The sequence below is a fragment of the Bos mutus genome, chromosome 22, assembly GCF_027580195.1.
Source record: "Bos mutus isolate GX-2022 chromosome 22, NWIPB_WYAK_1.1, whole genome shotgun sequence".
NCBI classification, from domain to species: Eukaryota; Metazoa; Chordata; class Mammalia; order Artiodactyla; family Bovidae; genus Bos; species Bos mutus.
This window is the reverse complement of record NC_091638.1, coordinates 22,552,403-22,565,081: the sequence shown is the minus strand read 5'-3', so window position 1 is coordinate 22,565,081 and position 12,679 is coordinate 22,552,403. Positions and strand designations below refer to the sequence as shown.

The following is a 12,679-nucleotide window of genomic DNA, read 5'->3' as shown; positions in this document are numbered from 1 at the left end:
TGTGAGTTCTCACTGTTTGATACTCCCCAGAGTTAGTTCTCTGGTAGTCTAGGGTCTTGGATTCAGTGTTCCCATTCCAAAGACTCAGGGCTTGATCTCAACCTGGTGTCTCAGATTTGGGTCAATTAGCCTACCTGCTTGTTGCTGATAGCCAAGCCAAACAATGATCCAATTTTGCTGGATGGCAACATCCTTTTTACTCCTTAGTCCCTCTGCTCCTATTCATTCACTTGGCTGAGGTTTCTTAGAAAAGTATCATGCTGGAATTTCCATCTCCTAAGTGGAGTGTGGCTGGCCCTCAGCTCCAGTCACATCCCGAGTGAGGCACTGTTGTCCACTGGCTGCAAGCAGTAAACTACTGCCATGTTGGGTTCGGACTGTCACCCTTACATCCTGCCTGCCAGCCCTGTTGGTGACCAGCAGCCTAGAATGCTGTCCTGGACCAGGAAAGCCTATGAGAGCCAGAGTGTTTTTTAGTAAAATAAGAATGTCTACTAATGAGACTGCTAATTGGTCTCTTATCTATAATTTTTAACTAACCAATAACCTTTGTTTGTCAATTTGAACTCCTTTTTTCTTTTTCCCCCAACACTCTCAGCAGGTTCAGATGGTACATTGTGAGACAAAGGCAAAAACAACAGGGAGAACCATCTCACAAGAAAAATTAGCAGTAAATCTTCATGACTGGATAGCAAAGGCAGTTTGTTAAAAATAAAATCATTCTAGGATGGTGCAAAAGTAATTGTGGTTTTGCATTGTTAAAATTTGCTGTTTCATATTGAAATACATTCTTAAAAAGTGTGCTTATATTATACATCATTTTAATGCACATTTTCACTTTAGGCTTTTTTGCTAATGACTTATTAATTGCTATTCATTTTATATTTATCCTAGACTACAGAAATGATATTAGACAAAAAGCAAATTCAAGCAATTTTCTTATTTGAATTCAGAATGGGCTGTAAAGCAATGGAGACAACTCACGACATTAACAACACATTTGGCCGAGAAATTGCTAACAAAAGTACAGTGTAGTGGTAATTCAAGACATTTTGTAAAGGAGATAAGAGCCTTGAAGATGAGAAGCATAGTGGCCAGCCATTGGATGTTGACAATGACCAACTGAGAGCAATCATCAAAGTTGATCCTCTTAAAACTACACAAGAATTTGCAGAACTCAACGTCCACCATTCTATGATGGTTCAGCATTTGAAGCAAATTAGAAAGGTGAAAAGGCTCAATAAGTGAGTGCCCATGAGCTGATCAAAAAATCGAAAAAACTGTTTTGACATGTCATATTCTCTTATCTATGTCTCTTCTCTTATCTATGCAGAAATCCATTTCTCAATTGGATTGTGATGTGTGATGAAAAGTGGATTTTATACGACAACTAGTGATGACCATCTCAGTGGCTGGACCCAGAAGAAGCTACAAAGCACTTCCCAAAGTTAAACTTTCACCAAAAAAAATAATGGTCACTGTTTGATGGTCTGCTGTCCAGCTGATCCATATAGCTTTCTGAATCCTGGCAAAGCCATTATGTCTGAGAAATACGTTCAGCAAGTTGATGAGATGCAGTAAAAACCACAATGCCTGTAGCTGGCATTGGTCAATGGGAAGGGACCAATTTTTCTCCCTGACAATGCCTGACTGCACGTTGCACAACCAGTGCTTACCAGTGCTTCAAAGTTGAATGAATTGGGCTATGAAGGTTTGCCTCTGCCATATTCACCTGACCTCTTGCCTCTTCTTCAAGCATATCGACAATTCTTTTGCAGGGGAAATGCTTCCACAACCAGCAGGAGACAGAAAATGCTTTCCAAGAATTCATCGAATCCCAAAGCATGGATTTTTTGCTACAGGAATTAACAAACTTATTTCTCATTGGCAAAAAAGTGTTGATTGTAGTTGTTCCTATTTTGATGAATAAAGATATGCTTAAGCCTAGCTATAATGATTTAAAGTCATGGTCCAAAATCACAATTATGTTTACACCAACCTAATAACATGAGTAGTTTGACAGTGCTAATTTGTTAAGAAAAAAATATCTAGGACAGGTACTACCCTGAGATCCTTAAGTCGTGCTCCAAAACTTCATTTGCTACAAACACAAACACATCCTAAGATGTTCAGAATATATCTTCCAACCCACATTTCACCTGAGCTATAAGTCCTTTTGGGTACTGAGCAGCAGCCATCAATTTGGTTTGCTTTATGATATGGGCCAAACACAAACATTGACCCCTTTTATTCTTCAAATCTCTAAAGCTGATTTAGAAGAAACAAGAATATTGAGTTGAATAGAAATAGCAAAAATAAAGGGCCTCATTTTTAATGAAAAAGGAAGCCTATCAATAAGAATCTCCATTGGGCCACAGACTCGTCTACTCCCAAACTGAGTTGGAATATCACAGCACAAATTGCCCAAAGAGGCACAAGCTGGGAAGGGATGGCAAAGATTAGAGTAACTTAAGGCTTCCCTGGTGGCTCAGATGGTAAAGAATCCACTTGCAAAGCAGGAGACCTGGGTTCAATCCCTGGGTTTGAAAGATCCCCTACAGAAGGAAACGGCTACCCACTCCAGTATTCTTGCCTGGAGAATTCCATGGACAGAGGAGCCTGGCAGGCTACAGTCCATGGGGTCATAAAGAGTCAGACATGCCTAAGCAACTTTTACTTCACAATGCATCAGAAATTAGAAGCATAAATTAGAAAAAGGTATTCTGGATATGCTAAACCTAGGTAAACAAAGAAAGCAACAGATAATGGCCAAAGTAATTGAAAAATGAGCCTAACATTGAATGAGAGATGAATCACAGAATACTGGCAATTGAAAAGAATTTAGGACTCACACTCTTCACTTTAAAGAAACAGATCTGTCAGAGAGAGGCCATGACTTGTTCAGTCATCAAGTTTAACACAGAAATGGGATCACGCCCTTTTCAGTATGGTCCTCTCTCTACCCAAAGAGGATACAAAAGATTATGTGCTTCCATTCTATGCCAAAGTATTCACTAAGACAGAAGGAATGTCACAATTGAAAATTGTTAAATTACTAATGGTTGTCAGCCCTTTCTCCCTAGAGATTCTTGTTAAACAATGCCCATCCGTCAAGGGTGAATTAAATTCAGCCCTGCTTGAAGACAGAACAAAATGACTTCACCCAGCCCCTTAGGAACTTATGATTTTATGAAAAATCCATAAGCTCTCATCCTTCTAACATACTGATAAACTAGGTAATTACCCTTTTGATGAAAAAGGAACCCTTTTAATATCTATCTTCACTGAATTATGGACTTCAAAATTGAATTGGAGTCTAATAGACATCAAGCACTACTATATACTGGTTCCCAGCAAAGATGAGAGAAAATCTGTTTGGTAACAGGGGACTCAGGGACAGTGCTGTCAGAACATCCTTCCTGCCTTCTCTGGTGACTCCTTATTCTAAACATCAAGTCCATTAGGTGTCCTCCTCAGTTTGTGAGACAGTCCCTAACAGCAGAAGAGGCATTAGCTGCCCCACCTCAACTGTTTGTTGTTTTTAAAATTAATTTCAGCTGAATTAGTCATTCAGTTGAAGTATTGTACAGACTTCTTTGGAGATGCAACTTTCTCCCTTACTACTATATTGGCTGAGATCAGAGGGCTCTCTGTTCTCACAGAGTTCCCACACTGCAGTGGACCTGTCCCAGAATTCCAATATTTTGCAATATCCTGACATCAGTCTAAGCCCCTAATCCATGTTTCCCCCATTACTGACTGAGGTATTATATCAAAGGACTGATGGAACCACACCATCGACTCCCCCCTGACTTGTGCCCAGAGCCCACAGTCTGTATGTCTGCCCCATGATCCTCCAGTCTATTGGTGCCGCTCAGTTATCAGTAATGGTTCAAAGTAAGCCCTCACCCACTAGCAACCCCATTTCACAGCTAAGACTACTATTCTCACTCCTAGATTTCTTGCCTAACTCCCCATTTTCAGGAAATCAGACCACAGACCTTCAGGTGAGCCTATCCAAGTTATGCTCACAGTTAAGCCCACACTTTTATGAGATCTCTCCATATTAATCCTCTGTGTTTTATTTTTATACAACTGTCAGTTTAAAGATATATAATCTGTGAATCTTTACCTTTTGGACATTGACATTGGAAAACTTTATTATTTTTAGTTAACATACAACATAGAGTGACAAATGCAGCCTCAAAAAGTTGAACAAACTTTGCCCTTGAGAGTTCTTACATACTTTTCATATTCAGTACCCAAGGACACTTCTTTTCTCTGTCTGTGAACATGGAGTACAGCAAGGTTACATTAGCTAATAAAAGCACTCTGCTGACAAAAGATGCTTTTGAAAAATCACTCGAAAAGGGAGCACTGTCAATAATAGCTTTATGAAAATAAAATGCCACATCTTTGTAACGTTAAAAGTCTCTGGACTGTGGTAAAAATTCTGGTTAACCCCAAATAATGAAAAGTCTTTTAAGAGCCATGTTTTTCTCAAGTTGGCCTCACCATGCATAACAGCTTGAATATAAATCCAGACTCTTCCAGTCCATTTATCATTGCCTTTCCATGTCATACAGGGGTTCCCATGTGAAGGAAAGATCTGCAGAGTTAGATGAAAGGCAGGTTATACTCTGAATACCAAATAGTGGAAATTATAAAAATCATGATATTGAAACTATTTCTCAGAAGTTAAAACAACAATGAGGTACCATTTTTGCTTATCAGCTAGACAAGAATGCTGAAATTTTAATCTTGGTTATAATGCAATCAAATGGTATTCTCATTCACTGTTACCATGAGAATATATTTTAACAGACATTTGCATAGCATGTATTAAAATATAAAATTCAGATACCCTAAAACTCAGTGATTCCTTTTCAAGATATCCTAGAGAGATATTTGCATACGTGCAGCAAAGGACTTTTACAAGGATGCTCATTATAGCACTGTCTATAAGAGTAAAAATATTGAGATTCACTAAAATGCCCATCATCACAGGAATGGCTACATGTTCATCTGCACAAAAATTGAAAATAATGCAGATTCACATGTACAATGACCAAGGAAGATATCTACATGACAATACAAACAATATAATCCCACATGTACAAAACATAGAAACATTTAAAAAATACTTACATATACAACCATATGACGAAAAAGCACATTTATTTACATGTACATAAGAAGGTTGTACGGGAGACAGGGATCAAGACCATCCCCATGGAAAAGAAATGCAAAAAAGCAAAATGGCTGTCTGAGGAGGCCTTACAAATAGCTGTGAAAAGAAGAGAAATAAAAAGCAAGGGAGAAAAGGAAAGATATAAGCATCTGAATGCAGAGTTCCAAAGAATAGCAAGAAGAGACGAGAAAGCCTTCCTCAGGGATCAATGCAAAGAAATAGAGGAAAACAACAGAATGGGAAAGACTAGAGATCTCTTCAAGAAAATTAGAGATACCAAGGGAACATTTCATGCAAAGATGGGCTCAATAAAGGACAGAAATGGTATGGACCTAACAGAAGCAGAAGATATTAAGAAGAGGTGGCAAGAATAAACAGAAGAACTGTACAAAAAAGATCTTCACGACCCAGATAATCATGATGGTGTGATCACTGACCTAGAACCACACATCCTGGAATGTGAAGTCAAGTGGGCCTTAGAAAGTATCACTACGAACAAAGCTAGTGGAGGTGATGGAATTCCAGTTGAGCTATTTCAAATCCTAAAAGAGGATGCTGTGAAAGTGCTACACTCAATATGCCAGCAAATTTGGAAATCTCAGCAGTGGCCACAGGACTGGAAAAGGTCAGTTTTCATTCCAATCCCAAAGAAAGGCAATGCCAAAGAATGCTCAAACTACCACACAATTGCACTCATCTCACATGCTAGTTAAGTAATGCTCAAAATTCTCCAAGCCAGGCTTTAGCAATACGTGAACCATGAACTTCCAGATGTTCAAGCTGGTTTTAGAAAAGGCAGAGGAACCAGAGACCAAATTGACAACATCTGCTAGATCATCGAAAAAGCAAAAGAGTTCCAGAAAAACATCTATTTCTGTTTTATTGACTATGCCAAAGCCTTTGACTCTGTGGATCACAATAAACTGTGGAAAATTCTTAAAGAGATGGGAATACCAGACCACCTGATCTGCCTCTTGAGAAATTGTATGCAGGTCAGGAAGCAACAGTTAGAACTGGACATGGAACAACAGACAGGTTCCAAATAGGAAAAGGAGTACATCAAGGTTGTATATTGTCACCCTGCTTATTTAACTTATATGCAGAGTACATCATGAGAAACGCTGGGCTGGAAGAAGCACAAGCTGGAATCAAGATTGCCGGGAGAAATCTCAATAACCTCAGATATGCAGATGACACCACCCTTATGGCAGAAAGTGAAGAGGAACTAAAGAGCCTCTTGATGAAGGTGAAAGAGGAGATTGAAAAAGTTGGCTTAAAACTCAACATTCAGAAAACGAAGATCATGGCATCTGGTCCATCACTTCATGGCAAATAGATGGGGAAACAGTGGAAACAGGGTCAGACTTTATTTTGGGGGGCTCCAAAATCACTGCAGATGGTGACTGCAGCCATGAAATTAAAAGACGCTTACTCCTTGGAAGAAAAATTATGACCAACCTAGATAGCATATTGAAAAGCAGAGACATTACTTTGCCAACAAAGGTCCATCTAGTCAAGGCTGTGGTTTTTCCAGTGGTCATGTATGGATGTGAGAGTTGGACTGTGAAGAAAGCTGAGCCCTGAAGAATTGATGCTTTTGAACTGTGGTGTTGGAGAAGACTCCTGAGCGTCCCTTGGACTGCAAGGAGATCCAACCATCCATTCTGAAGGAGATCAGCCCTGGGATTTCTTTGGAAGGAATGATGCTAAAGCTGAAACTCCAGGACTTTGGCCACCTCATGTGAAGAGTTGACTCAGTGAAAAAGACTCTGATGCTGGGAGGGATTGGGGGCAGGAGGAGGACAACAGAGGATGAGATGGCTGGATGGCATCACTGACTCGATGGACATGAGTCTGAGTGAACTCCGGGAGTTGATGATGGACAGGGAGGCCTGGCGTGCTGCGATTCATGGGGTTGCAAAGAGCCGGGCACGACTGAGTGATTGAACTGAACTTAAAGAAGGTTGTAAACAAAATATTAATGAATAAAATATCTAATAAGGTACTTATTTTTGTTGTTTAGCCATTAAGTCATGTCCAGCTGTTTACAACCCCATGGACTACAGCACTCCATGCTTCCCTGTCCTTCATTATTCTCAACTCATGTTCATTGAGTCAGTGATACTTATATTTATATTACATAGGTACTCATATTCAATATACAAAGACTGCTTATAACTCAATAAAAAGACCAGTTTAAAAATTTTAGACAAAGAATTGGAATAGATGTTTCTCCAAAGAGGAAACAAATATGGCAATAAATACATGAAAGATTTTCAAGATCATTAGTCATTATGGACATAAAAGTCAAAATCACAATGAGGTATCATGACACACTCACAACAGTGGGTATGAAAAAAAGACAGATAAGAATAAGTGTTGACAAGGATGTAGAAAAGTCATTGTCTTCCTACATTCCTGGTAGAATACGTGAAATGGGACAGCTGCTATGGAAAACAGTATAGCAGTTCCTCTAAATGTTAAATATGGAGTTACCATATTATCTAGCAATTCTACTTCTAGGTACATATCCAAGAAAAATGAAAACATATGTCTACATAAAAAGTTGTACAGGGATGTTCATGAAATATTATTCACAAAAGCCAAAAACAGGAAACAACCCAATGTCTACCAAATGATGAACAGATAAACAAAACATGGTATATACATAAATAGAAAATTATTCTCTCATAAAAAAGAATGAAGTACTAACACATGCTACAAAAAGGATGAATCTTGAGAACATCATTCTAAATGACAGAAGTAAAGCACGAAAGGTTTATCGCATGATTACATTTATGTGAAATATCCAGAGTAGGCAAATTCATAGAGACAGAAAGTAGATTAGTGGTTACCAGGGGTTGGACTTACTAATACGGTGTTTATAATATTCTAAAATTAGATAATGGTGATGGTTGTACAACTCTGAGAAAATGCTAAGAGCCACTGAGTTGGTCATTCTAAAAGAGTGAATTTTATGGTATATGGATTTTAACTCAATATAGGTATTATTAAAAGTAAATAATTTTGAAAAATCTTAAAGAGTACTTATCAAGCTAATAATAGTAATTTTCTTTGGGTAAGGGAATTAATATATTTTTAAATAAGAAGAATGAATTTTCATATTTATTACCCTGTAATTTAAAATATATTGAAAAATTCCTAAGTACTACACAAAATGGTGCTACATTAAGAGAAATGTATAGTACTATGTTTTATCCTTCCTGATTTACCACTGAAGGAGAGATATTCATTGTAGAAAATATGCTCTTTTCTAGGCAGTGGGTATATAAAAATGAAAAAGTCATGTCCCTTTTCTTCCAGGAACTTATGGTGATTAAAGAGTAGAGATAGGTATGCAGCTGATTGTTAAATAGTGTGCTAGATGCTGCAGTAATAGCATGTACATCTAGCAATGAAAGTACAAGGCCAGGGATCCAGGGGAGAAAACCTGAACTTCAGAAGATAAGCAGAAGTTAGCCAAGGAGAGCAGAGGTGAGGGCAGACAGGCAATGAGAACAGCATGGCAAAGCCTTCATGGGTGCTGGGGCCTGGGGATGTTCAGAGAACTGCGGACATTGGCAGCTGTGGTGTGAGTAGGTGTTTTATGGAGGAGATTCTTGCCGATGGAAGGGCAAGCCGGAGTCAGACCGAGAAGGACTGTAAATCGTGCCTTGCTAAGGAGTCAGGACACTGTGCTGTAGGCAACAGAAAATGCCAGGGGATGGAGCAGACTGATGAAGAGACTAGAAAAAGGGAAAACAAGTTAGAGATTCCTGAGTTAACCAGGCTGGAGAGAGGAGGGTGGGAGAGAGAGCAGGGCCAAGGGAAGTGAAGAGGGAGGTCAGATTCAAGAAGTATTTCAGAGACAGAATAGGCAGGACTCAGGGACTCACTGGTGTAGGAGGGGAAAGGGGCAGTGACAATGACTTCCAGAAACCATTAGCTGTCAGAGCACGTATGAAAGATTCTAGTCAGACTTGCTTGCCCCTCAGAAAATAAAATGGAGATGAAAGAAAGGACTTCCTATCCAATAAGAGAAAATATGCCCTGTACTTTGTCAGTCTCTGGATAGATAGACTCTCTTGAGGTCCAGCTGTTGTGACATTATGTGCGGAGGCAAAGAGCATTTGTTCACATGTATCATATTCAAGACATACCAGAGTACGTGCCACGCACTGTGCCAAGTACTTCACATGTACAATTTCTCTGAACCCTCAGGACACCCCTTTTAGAGGTAGAAAATGGAGGCTTACTGAGGTTAAGAAACCAGGTTCAAATGCAGGCAGTCTGACTTCAGAGGCCAAAGTTCTTAATCACTATGCTCTCCTGCATCTGACAGAAATACCTCTGAATGTTTGGGTTAAGCAGCCTTGCTTCTTCACTTCCGACAAAGTCAAGTCAGTTTATAAACTCATCCTCTTTTTCTTCTCACAAGACCCAGTGCACACCCAGAGTATTCAACACTTCCTCAGTTGAGACCAAAGCAACATTTCAACCTTCTCAGTGAGTTCCAGGATGTATACAATGGCCATGTGAGGCAGGCACACCCACCAAGCGGCAGCGCAGCTATAGGATCGGCCAGGTAATCCATGCAAAGCCAAAGTGACTTCCAAAGTCCTTTGGGCTAGTGAAACTACTGGGGATTCAGAGACTCACTAGAGTGCAGGTAGGTATTTTGTTTTTGCTTTTATTTTTACCACCAAACATATATTTCTCTTTCTGCTTACATCACCCAATTTTCCTTTTGCAGACCACAGTTGGTATGGGCTCAGTATGCATGGTTGGAGCAAATGTACTTCATCTCTTCTTTCAAGGGTAAGATTATGATTTGGGCTTGACCAATCAGAGTACCTTTTCCGTTTTGCCCCAGTAATTGGTTTCAAATTGGTCAAGAGATACAATTCAGTCCTATGAGACTCAGACCCAGGAAACTTTTTCACAGTGACTGGGAAGAAAAAGTCCTGTTTGGACCTTTTAAGGAAGAATGGCTGAAGCTTCCAGGGACATCAACACAGCCAGACTCTGAGTGAGTAGACAAAACAGGAATGAAGAGTTATAAGACTAAAAGAAAAAGCAAGCTTTGTGTTCCTTAATCAAGTTACTCCTAAAACCTAAGCTGAACAGTTGGTTACACAAACTAATAAATTCCCCTTGATATCTGAGCTGTTTTGAATTTCTGACATCTGCAACCAACAACAACAAAATCACAAGAAAGAGAAACCTAAACATCTGCCTCAGTAACAACTAGAGAGTGCTGAATGGGCAGCTAGCTAGCCTTCCTGCAAAAGAAACTTGCAGAGGAAGCTGCTACTTCTGAGGCATTTACTGCCAAGATGTGCCTGGGAAAAGCAGCTAATGTAAGAGCTGTCACATCTGGAGATGCTCAGCGTTGGCCTTGTAAATAGTACATTACATGGAGCAGCTGTGGGGCATAAGCAACAAAAGAAAAGGTTAAATAATCTCTGCACACATAGCATGGATCTGCTGTCAGCCCCACTTTCTCACATTCTGGTAAATACAATTTCTTCTCTCCTGACATCTTGCATGAGCATTCTCCCACTCAAATGTTCTTCCAGAACAGCCCAGATGTTTAATCCTACTCATTTTCAAAACTCTCCTCTAGTTTCACCTCCAATAAGGAATGTCCCCTGGTCACTGCAGCCTTTATGAACATTTTCTTTGAGTCCCTATAGAGCTTACACCTAGTACCTCCTACATGGGATCCAGGAAAGAGTTGAGTTTGCATATCTAACTTGGAAAAATATTCCTGAGGCTTGATTTCCACATGTACTGCAAGCCCACAAAGAGGGCACAGAGTAAGAATTTGGAATAATTGCCAAATCTAAGAGGACTAGATTTTAATATTGCAAAGAAAAAACAACAGGGTCTCTAATATTCTACAACTTTGTGTTTCTATAGAAAAAGAAGTTCCTGGGGAACTCCTTGTTTATTTTTACAGAAGTATAAAAACACTCCTACAACTTATATGAAATCAGAAAAGCTAAATAGCTAAATTTAGAAATTTAGAAAAATTCAGAAAAGCTGAATAGCTAAAGAAATCTTAAGAAAGAAGAACAAAGTGTGAGGCATCATAATCCTTGATTTCAAGATATACTATAAAGATATGGTAATAAAAACAGTATGGTTCTGGCATAAAAAGAGCCAAAATAGACCTATGGAACACAATCAAGAGATTAGTCTACTAATATATAGTCTACTAATATTTGACAAGGAGCTAGAATATTCAATGGAGAAAAGATAGTCTCTTTGATAAATGATACTGAGATAATTGGATATTCACATGCAAAAAAATGAAATCGGACCTTTATCTTATACCAGTCACAAAAATTAACTTGAAATGAATTAAAGACATTCTGACTCTATGACTATTCAGAGCATAACGTCAGGATTTCAGCTTCCCTCACTAATACCTAATGATAAAAACCCCTTCATGTATTATTGATAAGAGCAGCTAAGTAGACAAATAATAAAAATCTCCTGCCACTTCAAAAGAAAATGAAGAAAATGTGAGTAAATACAAAATCAACTCATCAGATGTATTTTAAAATCACAGCTGTTGGAAACTCAAGAGACTGTTTCATTCTGCTGGCTTTATGCTGATCAGATATTGCTCTATCCATGTGAGTATAAAGGAAAACCCAGAAGGGTAAAAGGTGAGCCTTTTGGCAAACAACTGATTAGCACCAAGAAGCAACATGAAGTTAGATTTTTTCCAGTATTCTCATCAGACCTCTTCCCACTGCACCAAGCTGCTCCTCCTCTAAAAACAATTCTGTTTGGAGCATTAGTTGTCATTCCTATATCCATTGTCAGACATGACTGGAGCAACTTAGCACACACACATGTATCCACTGTATATTTGTTAAGCATGATGTTTGCCAGGCAGTATAACAGATAGTAAGTATACAAAAAGAAAACAATACCTAGTCTTAGCACATGAAAAACTCATAATCCAGCAAAGAAACTGCAACATAAACAATGAGCTATAGAGTAATTGCACAGCAAAATCTGCAAAGTGAACAGGGAAGAGAGAGCAATAAATTCTACAGAGAAAGAGGGAAGACGTTTTTGTTGTCATTTGGTTATTAAGTCACATCCAGCTCTTTTGTGACCCCATGAACTGTAGTCCACCAGGCTCCTCTGTCCATGGGAATTCCCAAACAAGAATATTGGAGTAGGTTGCCACTTCCTCCACCAGGGGATCTTCTCAAACCAGGGATCAAACCTATGTCTCCTACATTGGCAGGCAGATTTTTTTTAGCCCTGCTGCTGCTGCTGCTGCTAAGTCACTTCAGTCATGTCCGACTCTGTGCGACCCCATAGACGGCAGCCCACCAGGCTCCCCTGTCCCTGGGATTCTCCAGGCAAGAATACTGGAGTGAGTTGCCATTTCCTTCTCCAATGCATGAAAGTGAAAAGTGAAAGTGAAGTCACTCAATCGTGTCCAACTCTTAGAGAACTCAT

The 12,679-nt window shown here is 39.2% G+C and overlaps 1 long non-coding RNA gene across 1 annotated transcript in view; it reads right to left on the bottom strand.

Moving 5' to 3' along the window:
- Window positions 1–12,679, bottom strand: part of LOC138984652 (uncharacterized) — a 394,050-nt gene that overhangs the window by 75,286 nt on the left and 306,085 nt on the right. Inside the window, exon 4 of the long non-coding RNA XR_011461893.1 lies at window positions 4,516–4,609. This is a non-coding gene — a long non-coding RNA (uncharacterized lncRNA). The remainder of the gene's footprint in view (window positions 1–4,515; window positions 4,610–12,679) is intronic.